Source organism: Schistocerca nitens, chromosome 2, assembly GCF_023898315.1.
Source record: "Schistocerca nitens isolate TAMUIC-IGC-003100 chromosome 2, iqSchNite1.1, whole genome shotgun sequence".
NCBI lineage: Eukaryota > Metazoa > Arthropoda > Insecta > Orthoptera > Acrididae > Schistocerca > Schistocerca nitens.
The window spans coordinates 217,591,677-217,605,341 of NC_064615.1; positions in this window are offsets into that span (position 1 = coordinate 217,591,677).

Here is a 13,665-nt window from a genome sequence, read left to right on the forward strand (position 1 = left end):
AGACATGTGCTGTTGGTCTAAGCGTTTCGGTGTGTTGAATTTGTACCAATGATTTTTCTACAGGTTTTTTCTGTCCCAAATAGAGAGTTGAAGCCTCCCATTAGTATTTTCACGTCATCTTGGTAAATTTTGCTCATAGTATTTTCGAGTGTGTTCCACAATTTTTCGACATTTTCGGTGTTTTCCTTATTTTCGATGTTGGTGGGGGCATGTGCATTTATGAGTGTATATTTTTTATAAGGGCTCTGAATGAGCATAGTCATAACTCGATTGTTGATGGGTGTGATTTCTTCGACAGAGTTGTTGATAGATCTGTGTTCGAGAAATGCAATGCCGAGGATTGGTGCGAGTTTCGCTACCTTTTGTTGTATTTTGAAGATGCCATGGTTTCCGTAATGCAAGTTTTAATTGTCAATTAATCGTGGTTCTTGAAGAGCAAGGATGAGAATTTTTTGGCGGACGATTTCTTTTGTGAGATTATTTAGGTTTCTTGTTTGGATCAATGTATCGATGTTTAGTTTTCAAATGAATGTTTTCTGCTTGTAGGGAAATTTACCAGAGATCTTCGATATTCTCTGCCGTGCTAACCTGGACTCCCCAGAGTGCGAAAATCCAACTGCCGCCTATCGGTGGCCAGGTTGTGTACCACCTGGGATAAAGTTACCTTTGCTTGCATAGTTCATGTTTTCTTGTGTTTCATTGGTTTGGCCTGGGTGATACCAGGACCGGACAGGACCAGAGGGTGTTGAAGCCTTTGCAAGCAAATATTTTCAGCCAAGCTCATTGAGCTAACAGACGGTGACCAGAGTAGCGGTGATTTTCACTCAGATGTGTCTGGATTTTGGGTTCAACGGATTGAGTAGCCGTTCAGGATTGTGTTAGTATTTGGTTCACCACAAGTATTTGATTTCCACGGTACCATCCATATGGGGGAGGGTTTCCCCTATCGGCCACACGGGATTTTTATTATTATTATTATTGTCATTATGTCATCAGCAAATCCGATATGGTGTATCTTCCCTCCACTGAAATAGATGTGTGTTGTTCGATTCAGTATTTCCATCACATAAACATGGTTTATAATTACGTTACATTGCTGCTAGTAGATATATTTCTCACTTTTTCTTAGACAGTTGCTAGCTGTTACCCCATCATAGGAATTTATGTGCGCAGCATTGTTGCAATACAGACGTTCAAATTATCCGATTTCTGTAATTTCATTTCGATACAAGATCGTCCTAATCGGATTCAGCCAGTCAGTCTTAATGTGGCTATCCGACTACGACGCTCATCATATGATAGACTGGGTGAACCACATTCTTAATCGGACTGTTGAATCCAGATCACTTATCTATGACAGGGAATGAATTCTTAAACACTGTGCTTATTACAAATACGTTATTTAAATATAAATATATGAACTAACGACATAACAATGTATTTACATGAGCAGAGACCCATCCATCATAGTAGAGCAGTGCGAGATTGGTTTCAGGGCCAAGAGAGGATGAAGATGTAGCCGTTTGTTCCACGATCACCGAACATCAACCAGATAGAGAATATGTGGGCAGAGGTAACAAGGTCATTGCCATGTGTCCCTACAAATGCAAGCGACCTTTGGACGAATATAGAAAACGTATGGTGGGAAGTAAACCATCACGCGACTTAATGAAATCAATTTCCCTACGCCCTCGAGAAATCTTACGTAATGATCGTGGGTGGATTGGTTACTAAAAGTATACTCGTCCACAAAGCCCATGTGGACAGTTATCTGATAATCGGTCAAGCTTTGCTTTGTCGCAGCCCTTTAGCATACATCAAGTCCATTTACTTTCAGTCCCCTCCTTACAATTCTTGCAGTGCAAGGTAATTGAAAAATCTCATCCACTCGACGCCAACTGAGGAACTGACTGGTGCATGTATTGTTCAACACACAGTAGTTGTCACCCTCACAGGAATCAATGACTGTTTGTGTGTGTGTGTGTGTGTGTGTGTGTGTGTGTGTGTTTTCGTGTTAACGCACGATGTGAATCAATACTATTAACATTAGAGAGACAACCAACAATAAATATTGCATCAAATATGACTGTAAAGTATTTTAATGCGATGGGAAGCTACAAACTGAATTTTTACCCATCCCACGTCCTGCGTATTCCGTTAAGTAAGATCTATTAACTCCATAGTATCGTTAGCAGAGACAGTGCGCTGTTGTTGTCGAGGCTCGCGACAAGTGCAGCGATTAGCAGTGCCCAATGCCGCCGCGATTTGTTTATGTTGGCTGAGCGTGGACACTGCAGCAGACGCTTCGCCCTAAACAGAAAGAAATCACCTTGGCTCTGACTCCAGTGAGCGGATATCACTGCCTGCGTGTTCTTATAGTAACCAACGTGAGACTCTACTCACAGGTGCCATGGAGCAATTGCAACGGGTATCATGTCATTAGTCATCAGAATATTAACCAGTGATGAAATGTCCACTCTATTTGAATCCCAAGACAATAGGAACCTTGTCACAAAGGAATGTGAGGTGATATCAAAACTTATCCAACATACAAAAATTAACTGCAGGGCTTTCATGTTTGCAGTAATAGCACACAAGGAAATATTATGTCTTGGAAGCGTATATTTCATTTCCTCTTCTCATATTAACGCCCTTGTTTTAATATGAAGTGAGAAAATAAACACGAAAAACTAAAGTTCCTGAGAAGTATATAAGTCATTTACTCGTCTCATATCACAACTTTTGTTTTAGTATGAAGTAAAAAAATAAACAGTTTAGAGTTCTGAAGCATAATATGACACCAGATTCTTATCGTAGGCGCTATCGGAAACGCCAAAAGCAGGGAGCTGTCCATTCTTTCGTCCAACAGTCTGTTTCCTTTCATGTATTTATTCCTCCCGCTAGGAGATTATTATTTAAGGACTTGTGGGCATCAAGTTCTTCAGCAGAACAAGCCTTATGTTATTGTGCTAATTACCGTATGGAAAAAATGCAACAAAGACGAGTTCCGCTAGAGCAGTGAGGTTATTTGCACATGTGTGTATTCAGCAATGACTGCCAGCTGCCACAACACTTCACAGAATCCTTGCGGCAGGCAACACAACTGTGCGTGCACTTCAGACTTCATTCAGTGAGACGTCAGGAGATGGATGAAAACGTCAAATTAACGTCGCTTTCCGAGTCGTATTCAATCCAGAATGAGGTGTTATTAAGGTAGTTGGGTGATCTAGCAATTCCACTTTTCTGATTCCCATATAAGTATTTCGATAGCCAAAAGAACCCGTTAGTGTGAAAATATCGGGAACTGCATTATATCAAACTGCAAGAACTTCAGACAATACGTGGACTCTACTCTTCGCTGGGTGACCTATTACTGTTACTTAACATTCTCTCCGTCCTAGTCAAATGGTTCAAATGATTCTGAGCACTATTGGACTTAACATCTGCGGTCATCATTCCCCTAGAACTTAGAACTACTTAAACCTAAGTAACCTAAGGACATCACACACATCCATGCCCGAGTCAGGATTCGAACCTGCGACCGTAGCAGTCGCGCGGTTCCGGACTGAGCGCCTAGAACCGCTAGACCACCGCGGCCGGCCACGTGCTAGTCGTAATGCAAATGGAACTTCAGAGGCGCTTTCCGCTATTCTTGACAAACATCAGTAACCTGTAATCACTGAGAGTCACAACTGCGTTCTAGGCGCTCAGTCAGGAAGCGCGCGACTGCTACGGTCGCATGTTCGAATCCTGCCTCGGGCATGGACGTGTGTGATGTCCTTAGGTTAGTTAGGTTTAAGTAGTTCTAAGTTCTAGGGGACTTATGACCACAGATATTGAGTCCCATAGTACTCAGAGCCATTTGAACCATTTGTCACAACTGCGTGATGATAATGGTTCAGGTTGTCAGTAGTTGTGGTGGTGTTACGTTGTCAAACTGCTTACAGTAACGTTAATGGTGGCGCACATACTTTAGCGCTGACTACCTACTTAAGTAAAGATAGTGTTGTGGCGTCGTCGCTTGTCTTTATTTGGCCTCAGCTTGAGTAATCCGATTTAACGAACATGGTACTCCAATCGCGGGCTCCTAATAAAGTACGACTGCAGAGATTATCGTGCGGATATTACATTAATTCTGCAATGAAATGCTTAACAAATCTTACCCTCAGATATGCAGCTGGAATGACTAATTACACAGGTACTCCATGTTGCACTAAGTGATCAGTTCGCTGCAATCCTGCTTGTACTGTTCGTAAATACTCGTATACTTCAGAAATGGTTCTAATGGCTCTGAGCACTATGGGACTTAACTTCTGAGGTTATCAGTCCGCTAGAACTTAGAACTACTTAAACCTAACTAGCCTAAGGACCTCCGACACACCATGTCCGAGACAGGACTCGAACCTGCGACCGTAGCGGTCGCGCGGTTCCAGACTGTAGCGCCCAGAACCGCACGGCCACTCCGGCCGGCTTGCCATATGAACCATTTGAACTATTTAACACAAAATGACATTAAAAATTTAAGTTATTCACGAGCAGCTAGTTGAGAATATGTATGAACATTAAATGACACGACGAACCGTCTTGTTCTGCATATGGACTCAAACCCAGCTCATGCAGACTAAGCAAAGATTTCGTGACTGACGGAAACTAACAGTCATTCCTGATTAGGCATACAGAGAGTGATATACCTCGATTTTAGACAGTATCAGTTAGCAAATATCAACTTTAAATTGCATAACGCAAACATTTTTAACAGACGCGAATTCCTACCCAGCATCTATTGTCCCTGTTAACGAACTACGAGAGATGTTAAATATTGCTTCTTCACAAGTAACTTACTTGAAATGCCGTGAGGTAAAGCTGTGTGTTGGACACGGATTCGAACCCGGAACCTAATCGGATTGCTATCGAAGCACAGTCAAATGTGACATATCGGAATTTCGCGGCAGTAGCTAGATGTTTTAACTGAAATGACGAGACGAAACATTAATTTTTTCCTTCCCAGGACCCCAACCCGGCACCTATCGCTGTTATATTCTAGAGAAAACGAACGTTAAATATGGGTTTGTTGCACCAGCAGTGACATGTGAGCATGTTTGAACTGAAATAATATGACGAAGAGTTCAGCGCTCACTGGGAATAGAGCCCCACACATATCGTTGTTGACTACACACAAAGAGACGTCAGCTACCGAATTTTTTTCCACCAGCTGCTCAGAATAGCATCTTGAACTTACAGTCATCTCGCAAATAGTTCTGTGTCTCACTGGGACTTAAAAACGTCAGATATCGTTAGTGTTGACAGCGAATGAAAATACATTAAAAATCGAAATTATTATCCACCAACAGATAGGTGTTCTCATGGGTCAAATGGCTCTGAGCACTATGGGACTTAACATCTGTGGTCATCAGTCCCCTAGAACTTAGAACTACTTAAACCTAACTAACCTAAGGACATCACACACATCCATGCCCGAGGCAGGATTCGAACCTGCGACCGTAGCAGTCGCGCGGTTCCGGACTGAGCGCCTAGAACCGCTAGACCACCGCGGCCGGCGGTGTTCTCATGGTAGAGCTTGATAATACATAATTAAATCTTTAGTGCCGGGCCAGGATTCGATCCCATTCACGCGTAATATGTGAAGGTGTTGAGGAATCTGCAGTTTTGAACAAACAACAAATTGTAGCCGAGCTGTATTGCCACGAAGGGACCAAATTCCGCGTTAAGGGCGGTCTGAGTTGCATTCCCAGTTCAGAACCAATTTTATCGACATACAGAAGCTCAAATAAAAGATGGAATAAGTGTCCTGTGACCATACATAGCGTTTCTGTCGTCACTTGAAATAAATAACTAGTATAAGAAAGGTTACTGGTGATAGAGTTTCTACATGTCGCCACTCCAGACATTATTGTGGTTCAACCTACAGTCTACTTGGTAAAGAAGGAATATCATCTTTAATGTGAATTTCCAGACCACGCAGCCATTATATCTCATTCACTTGGTGTAGCCAGGAGAGAATGGAATCTGTCTCTCCCTATCTAAAATCATTGACAGAAGTGGGATCGAACCCAGACCATAGGTATAACAACCTACCATCCGTCCAACAGACCACGAAATCCGCTTCTCTGCGAGTCATTTTTCTATCGTAACGCAGTTGCGCCACACTGGATGAAAATTCTGACACATAGGCTCCCTGTAGTAATTTGCAGCATGTTCAGTAAATTCATTTACTTGGTTGACCGAGTCACCATGAACTAGCTGCCTCGCCTACCCAGTGCATACATTCGACTATTTTGTAATCACAGAAATAAAATCACGTAACTGCCACCTACACACAACTGCCAACAGTGTGGGATGCAGAAGTTTAAATAGGAAGTGTTCCTTTCCACTTGAGCTATTCTATTGCGCTATCTGTTACTAGAAAACGTCGTTCAGTCCAAAAGAAAAGCTGTAACTGTTTGTCTCTGAGAAGTCAAGACCTGGCCATATGCATAATCTCACAGTGCTGTGGAATCCAAAAGTTCTGTAGGAATAGTTGCCGTGCTCTGGAGCTGTTGTAGCTACGTGTCAGCTTGTAGCATAGATAAGATGTCGCGAGTTCGAATACATTCAGTGCTACATTTTTTAAAACGCAATTCTGCTCTCTGCTGAAGTTATCAATCTAATGGAACTTTGAACATAATTCCCTTCACTTCTCAACCCAAAGTAGTCGCATGCGGAAAAAGGACTATTAAACCTGAATAGAGCAAAATGTCACAGTAGTTAGACAGCAGGCAGCAGATGCATCTCGAAGATGTGCAGGGAGAGCGCATCGTGCCATAATATGTCAGAAAAGTATTTTCTACATTAGCCGTCGTGTGGTAGTGATATTTTAGTCTTCTTCAAACTTTGTTTGACAGCTTTAACTCAGAACAAGTTTTCTACATGCATGTAATCAATAAACTGCATGTGCATTGTCAGACTGTCATAGGTAACATCAGAGAATTCGCATATATCGTTGATGATTAATGTCTCACTCATGTTTACTATTGTTTTAACAACACTAAAGGAAACCTTACGAAAATTGTGCACTGTATTATAAGAAATGAAATAAAACTAACCATGATAACCTTACGACGAAAGTATCTGTACACAAGCATGCCTCTATCGACACCAATTAGTAAAATACTACTCACTTAGATTTTGATTGGGTCTGTGTTTAATTGGTATGCTGTGTCATACTCAAGAGGGATGCAAATGTGGCATTTCATAAATATAGTTACGTATTCCTAGAAACCCAAAATTCGCTTGTCAGCAGTGGAAAGAGGCGTTACCTGTTGTGCAGCATTGTAAGTTTTTCAACATTGTACTATGAGCTGAAAGCATTTTCTTGCGATTTCCTTATTGATGTTTGATCTGACTGCTTGTAGCTCTTTCACAGAAGGGATAAAAACGTTACCAGTCAGTGAGACTGGAACTGCGAACCGTAAAAGACGCTGTTTCACAGGTCAGCACGTTACCACAGAGCTGGCGAGGAGGTATGGGTCTCAGCTTCCTATTACGAAGGCAATAGTAACTAGAACTCGTAAACCGCTATTTAAAGGTCGAGATTAGTTGCGATTTCCACTTGCAACGACTTTCCTGGGCTGAAAACCGTAAATTTTCAATCTTTTGTTACCCTTCAAGCGATAATAACTCAGATTATTCAATGGAAATGACAGGTAAAATCAAGTGAACTTTGAGGCTTAATTCCGTGCACACCAGGAAGTAACTCGTCGATCACAGAGTTGCCAAACATACGTTGCCTTGTTGCCAAATCTCAGTTACAGTACCAGCAGGAAGAAGACGAACCGATGTGATCCTACAGCGGTCTGGAAAGTGACCATAGCTGGTGTCTCCAAGTCGCGGCTGCTACGACCTGGAATACGTAATGCGTCTGATTCGCTTTCTGTAACTAGGTTTAGGGACTGGAGCGTAGTTACTAATAATACTCAGAACTGACTGCAAACTGAGCATCATAAATCAGCAACTCTCATTGTTGTTTTTATATTTCTTTCGTAAGTGTACTCAAAACTAAGAAAGTCATTCACAGGCGTTTTCATGCCTCTCCGATAGTCGAGCACAACATACAAATAAAAATAAAAAAGAATGTGTGTGTGTGTGTGTGTGTGTGTGTGTGTGTGTGTGTGTGTGTGTGAGAGAGAGAGAGAGAGAGAGAGAGAGAGAGAGAGAGAGTGAGAGAGAGAGAGAGAAAGAGAGAGAGAGAAATAAAAAGCAATGAGAGAGAGTGTAAAAAATTGTTGTAAAGAAATTGAATCATGGTATTTAAAGAAATCTTTCATTAAAATGACACGTTCCACATCATTACGAAATGTCGTATTCATGATCTATGGAACAAGAGTTACCAGTAACCAAATCTAAACTTGACAATAAAAGACGACAATTTTTGTAATAAACCATGACTCCTATCAAGACCCTTTCGTCCCTGTTATCTAACCACGAAAGATGTCTGATATACCTCCATTCTGAAGTAACAAAGTGTGCATGCATTTAAAGATGAAGTGCATGGTGTGAAGTTCTGTGACGGAGATACGAACCCAACACGTAATCCGATTGTTAACTAAGAAAAATCAAATGTTACGTATCGGTTTTTCTTACGAGCCGCTGGGTGTCTGGATCTAAAATAAGGATACAAACTTTTGTGCCTAAGCGACAATCGAACTGCACACCTACCGTGCATCCACGAATATAGCTTAAGTATCAGTTGCCTACTCATGAACAGTATGATGTGTGCGTGTTTGACCAGAAATATCGACACCTGTTGCGATTGTTGGCAACACATGAACAGACATTGATATTGCGCGTTATTTTTCACTAGCAGGTGGGTGTGGACTTGATAAAGCTAGAAATGAAATTATGAATATTTTTGTACTGGATCAGGTTTCAGACCCACATACTTACCTTTGGAGGAGACCTAGAGAAGATTGCAGTCTTGGGAAAAGGAACGAAATGACTGAACTACTGTTCCGAGAGAGTCAGATCCTCGAAAGAGGAGATACGAATTCGAATCGCAGTCCAGCACCAAATGTTTAAACGTCTCTAGTTCAATCAAGTACAAGTAAAATAACAGCCCTGTCCCTTTAAATGGCTATCGGTTCATCAAATAAAATAAAATTTTCTAATGTCAGTAAGCTTACTGGCGACTGTATTTCTGGTTACCATGACTTCCGCTGTGTCATTTCCCAACGTAAACCGGCTCTGCCTAGTTGGTAATGAAGGAACGTGATGTTTAATGCGGATTCTGGATTATAACGTCTTTCTCTTGAGGTTACCAGAGGTAAAATAAATCTGTTTGTGCCTCTTAAAAGTAAATTCCTGAACCCACGCATTGCACCTGTGATAGTTCGTTCCACCAGACCATTGTGGCCACATTACCCAGCCCCAGGAGTGTGCTCTAACGGATGATGTGCTTAGCTTACAAAATTAGTCACCGGTGGAAAAAATGCGAGTCTATTAAATGGTCAAGTAGAAGACCAGCTAATATGATATTGTAGATTCGCTTGAATTACACTCATAGCTTCAGCACATAGAGGAAAGAGGCGATAAAAATTTTGTCGATATGTGCTTTCGGTCGCCAGACGTCATATTAGCTGGTCTCGCGTTTTACCTCAAGACTACGGTCGTGTTCCAGCGGCGGTATGAATAAAATGATATTAATAATAACAGTAATAATCGAATTATCCGGCAACTTCACGCTTCACAGTGGATTTTCTCGAACTAAGAAATTTGTTGAATTTGTGAAAAATCAAAATGGCTTCACATCCAGCCTATGATGCCTAGAAGAGTCTTTACATCCTGCTGACATGAGAATAGCATAATCTCTGCGTCAGAAGCTTGCTTCTACTTGACCATTTAATAGACTCGCATTTTTTCCACCGGTGACTAATTTTGTAAGCTAAGCACATCATCCGTTAGAGCACACTCCTGGGGCTGGGTAATGTGGCCACAATGGTCTGGTGGAACGAACTATCACAGGTGCAATGCGTGGGTTCAGGCATTTACTTTTAAGAGGCACAAACAGATTTATTTTACCTCTGGTAACCTCAAGAGAAAGACGTTATAATCCAGAATCCGCATTAAACATCACGTTCCTTCATTACCAACTAGGCAGAGCCGGTTTACGTTGGGAAATGACACAGCGGAAGTCATGGTAACCAGAAATACAGTCGCCAGTAAGCTTACTGACATTAGAAAATTTTATTTTATTTGATGAACCGATAGCCATTTAAAGGGACAGGGCTGTTATTTTACTTGTACTTGATTGAACTAGAGACGTTTAAACATTTGGTGCTGGACTGTGATTCGAATTCGTATCTCCTCTTTCGAGGATCTGACTCTCTCGGAACAGTAGTTCAGTCATTTCGTTCCTTTTCCCAAGACTGCAATCTTCTCTAGGTCTCCTCCAAAGGTAAGTATGTGGGTCTGAAACCTGATCCAGTACAAAAATATTCATAATTTCATTTCTAGCTTTATCAAGTGCACACCCACCTGCTAGTGAAAATTAACGCGCAATTTCAATGTCTGTTCATGTGTTGCCAACAATCGCAACAGGTGTCGTTATTTCTGGTCAAACACGCACACATCATACTGTTCATGAGTAGGCAACTGATACTTACGCTATATTCGTGGATGCACGGTAGGTGTGCAGTTCGATTGTCGCTTAGGCACAAAAGTTTGTATCCTTATTTTAGATCCAGACACCTAGCGGCTCGTAAGAAAAACCGATACGTAACATTTGATTTTTCTTAGTTAACAATCGGATTACGTGTTGGGTTCGTATCTCCGTCACAGAACTTCACATCATGCACTTCATCTTTAAATGCATGCACACTTTGTTACTTCAGAATGGAGGTATATCAGACATCTTTCGTGGTTAAATAACAGGGACGAAAGGGTCTTGATAGGAGTCACGGTTTATTACAAAAATTGTCGTCTTTTATTGTCAAGTTTAGATTTGGTTACTGGTAACTCTTGTTCCATAGATCATGAATACGACATTTCGTAATGATGTGGAACGTGTCATTTTAATGAAAGATTTCTTTAAATACCATGATTCAATTTCTTTACAACAATTTTTTACACTCTCTCTCATTGCTTTTTATTTCTCTCTCTCTCTTTCTCTCTCCCTCTCTCTCTCTCTCTCTCTCTCTCTCTCTCTCTCACACACACACACACACACACACACACACACACACACACACACACATTCTTTTTTATTTTTATTTGTATGTTGTGCTCGACTATCGGCGAGGCACGAAAACGCCTGTGAATGACTTTCTTAGTTTTGAGTACACTTACGAAAGAAATATAAAAACAACAATGAGAGTTGCTGATTTATGATGCTCAGTTTGCAGTCAGTTCTGAGTATTATTAGTAACTACGCTCCAGTCCCTAAACCTAGTTACAGAAAGCGAATCAGACGCATTACGTATTCCAGGTCGTAGCAGCCGCGACTTGGAGACACCAGCTATGGTCACTTTCCAGACCGCTGTAGGATCACATCGGTTCGTCTTCTTCCTGCTGGTACTGTAACTGAGATTTGGCAACAAGGCAACGTATGTTTGGCAACTCTGTGATCGACGAGTTACTTCCTGGTGTGCACGGAATTAAGCCTCAAAGTTCACTTGATTTTACCTGTCATTTCCATTGAATAATCTGAGTTATTATCGCTTGAAGGGTAACAAAAGATTGAAAATTTACGGTTTTCAGCCCAGGAAAGTCGTTGCAAGTGGAAATCGCAACTAATCTCGACCTTTAAATAGCGGTTTACGAGTTCTAGTTACTATTGCCTTCGTAATAGGAAGCTGAGACCCATACCTCCTCGCCAGCTCTGTGGTAACGTGCTGACCTGTGAAACAGCGTCTTTTACGGTTCGCAGTTCCAGTCTCACTGACTGGTAACGTTTTTATCCCTTCTGTGAAAGAGCTACAAGCAGTCAGATCAAACATCAATAAGGAAATCGCAAGAAAATGCTTTCAGCTCATAGTACAATGTTGAAAAACTTACAATGCTGCACAACAGGTAACGCCTCTTTCCACTGCTGACAAGCGAATTTTGGGTTTCTAGGAATACGTAACTATATTTATGAAATGCCACATTTGCATCCCTCTTGAGTATGACACAGCATACCAATTAAACACAGACCCAATCAAAATCTAAGTGAGTAGTATTTTACTAATTGGTGTCGATAGAGGCATGCTTGTGTACAGATACTTTCGTCGTAAGGTTATCATGGTTAGTTTTATTTCATTTCTTATAATACAGTGCACAATTTTCGTAAGGTTTCCTTTAGTGTGGTTAAAACAATAGTAAACATGAGTGAGACATTAATCATCAACGATATATGCGAATTCTCTGATGTTACCTATGACAGTCTGACAATGCACATGCAGTTTATTGATTACATGCATGTAGAAAACTTGTTCTGAGTTAAAGCTGTCAAACAAAGTTTGAAGAAGACTAAAATATCACTACCACACGACGGCTAATGTAGAAAATACTTTTCTGACATATTATGGCACGATGCGCTCTCCCTGCACATCTTCGAGATGCATCTGCTGCCTGCTGTCTAACTACTGTGACATTTTGCTCTATTCAGGTTTAATAGTCCTTTTTCCACATGCGACTACTTTGGGTTGAGAAGTGAAGGGAATTATGTTCAAAGTTCCATTAGATTGATAACTTCAGCAGAGAGCAGAATTGCGTTTTAAAAAATGTAGCACTGAATGTATTCGAACTCGCGACATCTTATCTATGCTACAAGCTGACACGTAGCTACAACAGCTCCAGAGCACGGCAACTATTCCTCCAGAACTTTTGGATTCCACAGCACTGTGAGATTATGCATATGGCCAGGTCTTGACTTCTCAGAGACAAACAGTTACAGCTTTTCTTTTGGACTGAACGACGTTTTCTAGTAACAGATAGCGCAATAGAATAGCTCAAGTGGAAAGGAATACTTCCTATTTAAACTTCTGCATCCTACACTGTTGGCAGTTGTGTGTAGGTGGCAGTTACGTGATTTTATTTCTGTGATTACAAAATAGTCGAATGTATGCACTGGGTAGGCGAGGCAGCTAGTTCATGGTGATTCGGTCAACCAAGTAAATGAATTTACTGAACATGCTGCAAATTACTACAGGGAGCCTGTGTGTCAGAATTTTCATCCAGTGTGGCGCAACTGCGTTACGATAGAAAAATGACTCGCAGAGAAGAGGATTTCGTGGTCTGTTGGACGGATGGTAGGTTGTTATACCTATGGTATGGGTTCGATTCCCACTTCTGTCAATGATTTTAGATAGGGAGAGACAGATTCCATTCTCTCCTGGCTACACCAAGTGAATGAGATATAATGGCTGCGTGGTCTGGAAATTCACATTAAAGATGATATTCCTTCTTTACCAAGTAGACGGTAGGTTGAACCACAATAAAGTCTGGAGTGGCGACATGTAGAAACTCTATCACCAGTAACCTTTCTTATACTAGTTATTTATTTCAAGTGACGACACAAACGCTATGTATGGTCACAGGACACTTATTCCATCTTTTATTTGAGCTTCTGTATGTCGATAAAATTGGTTCTGAACTGGGAATGCAACTCAGACCGCCCTTAACGCGGAATTT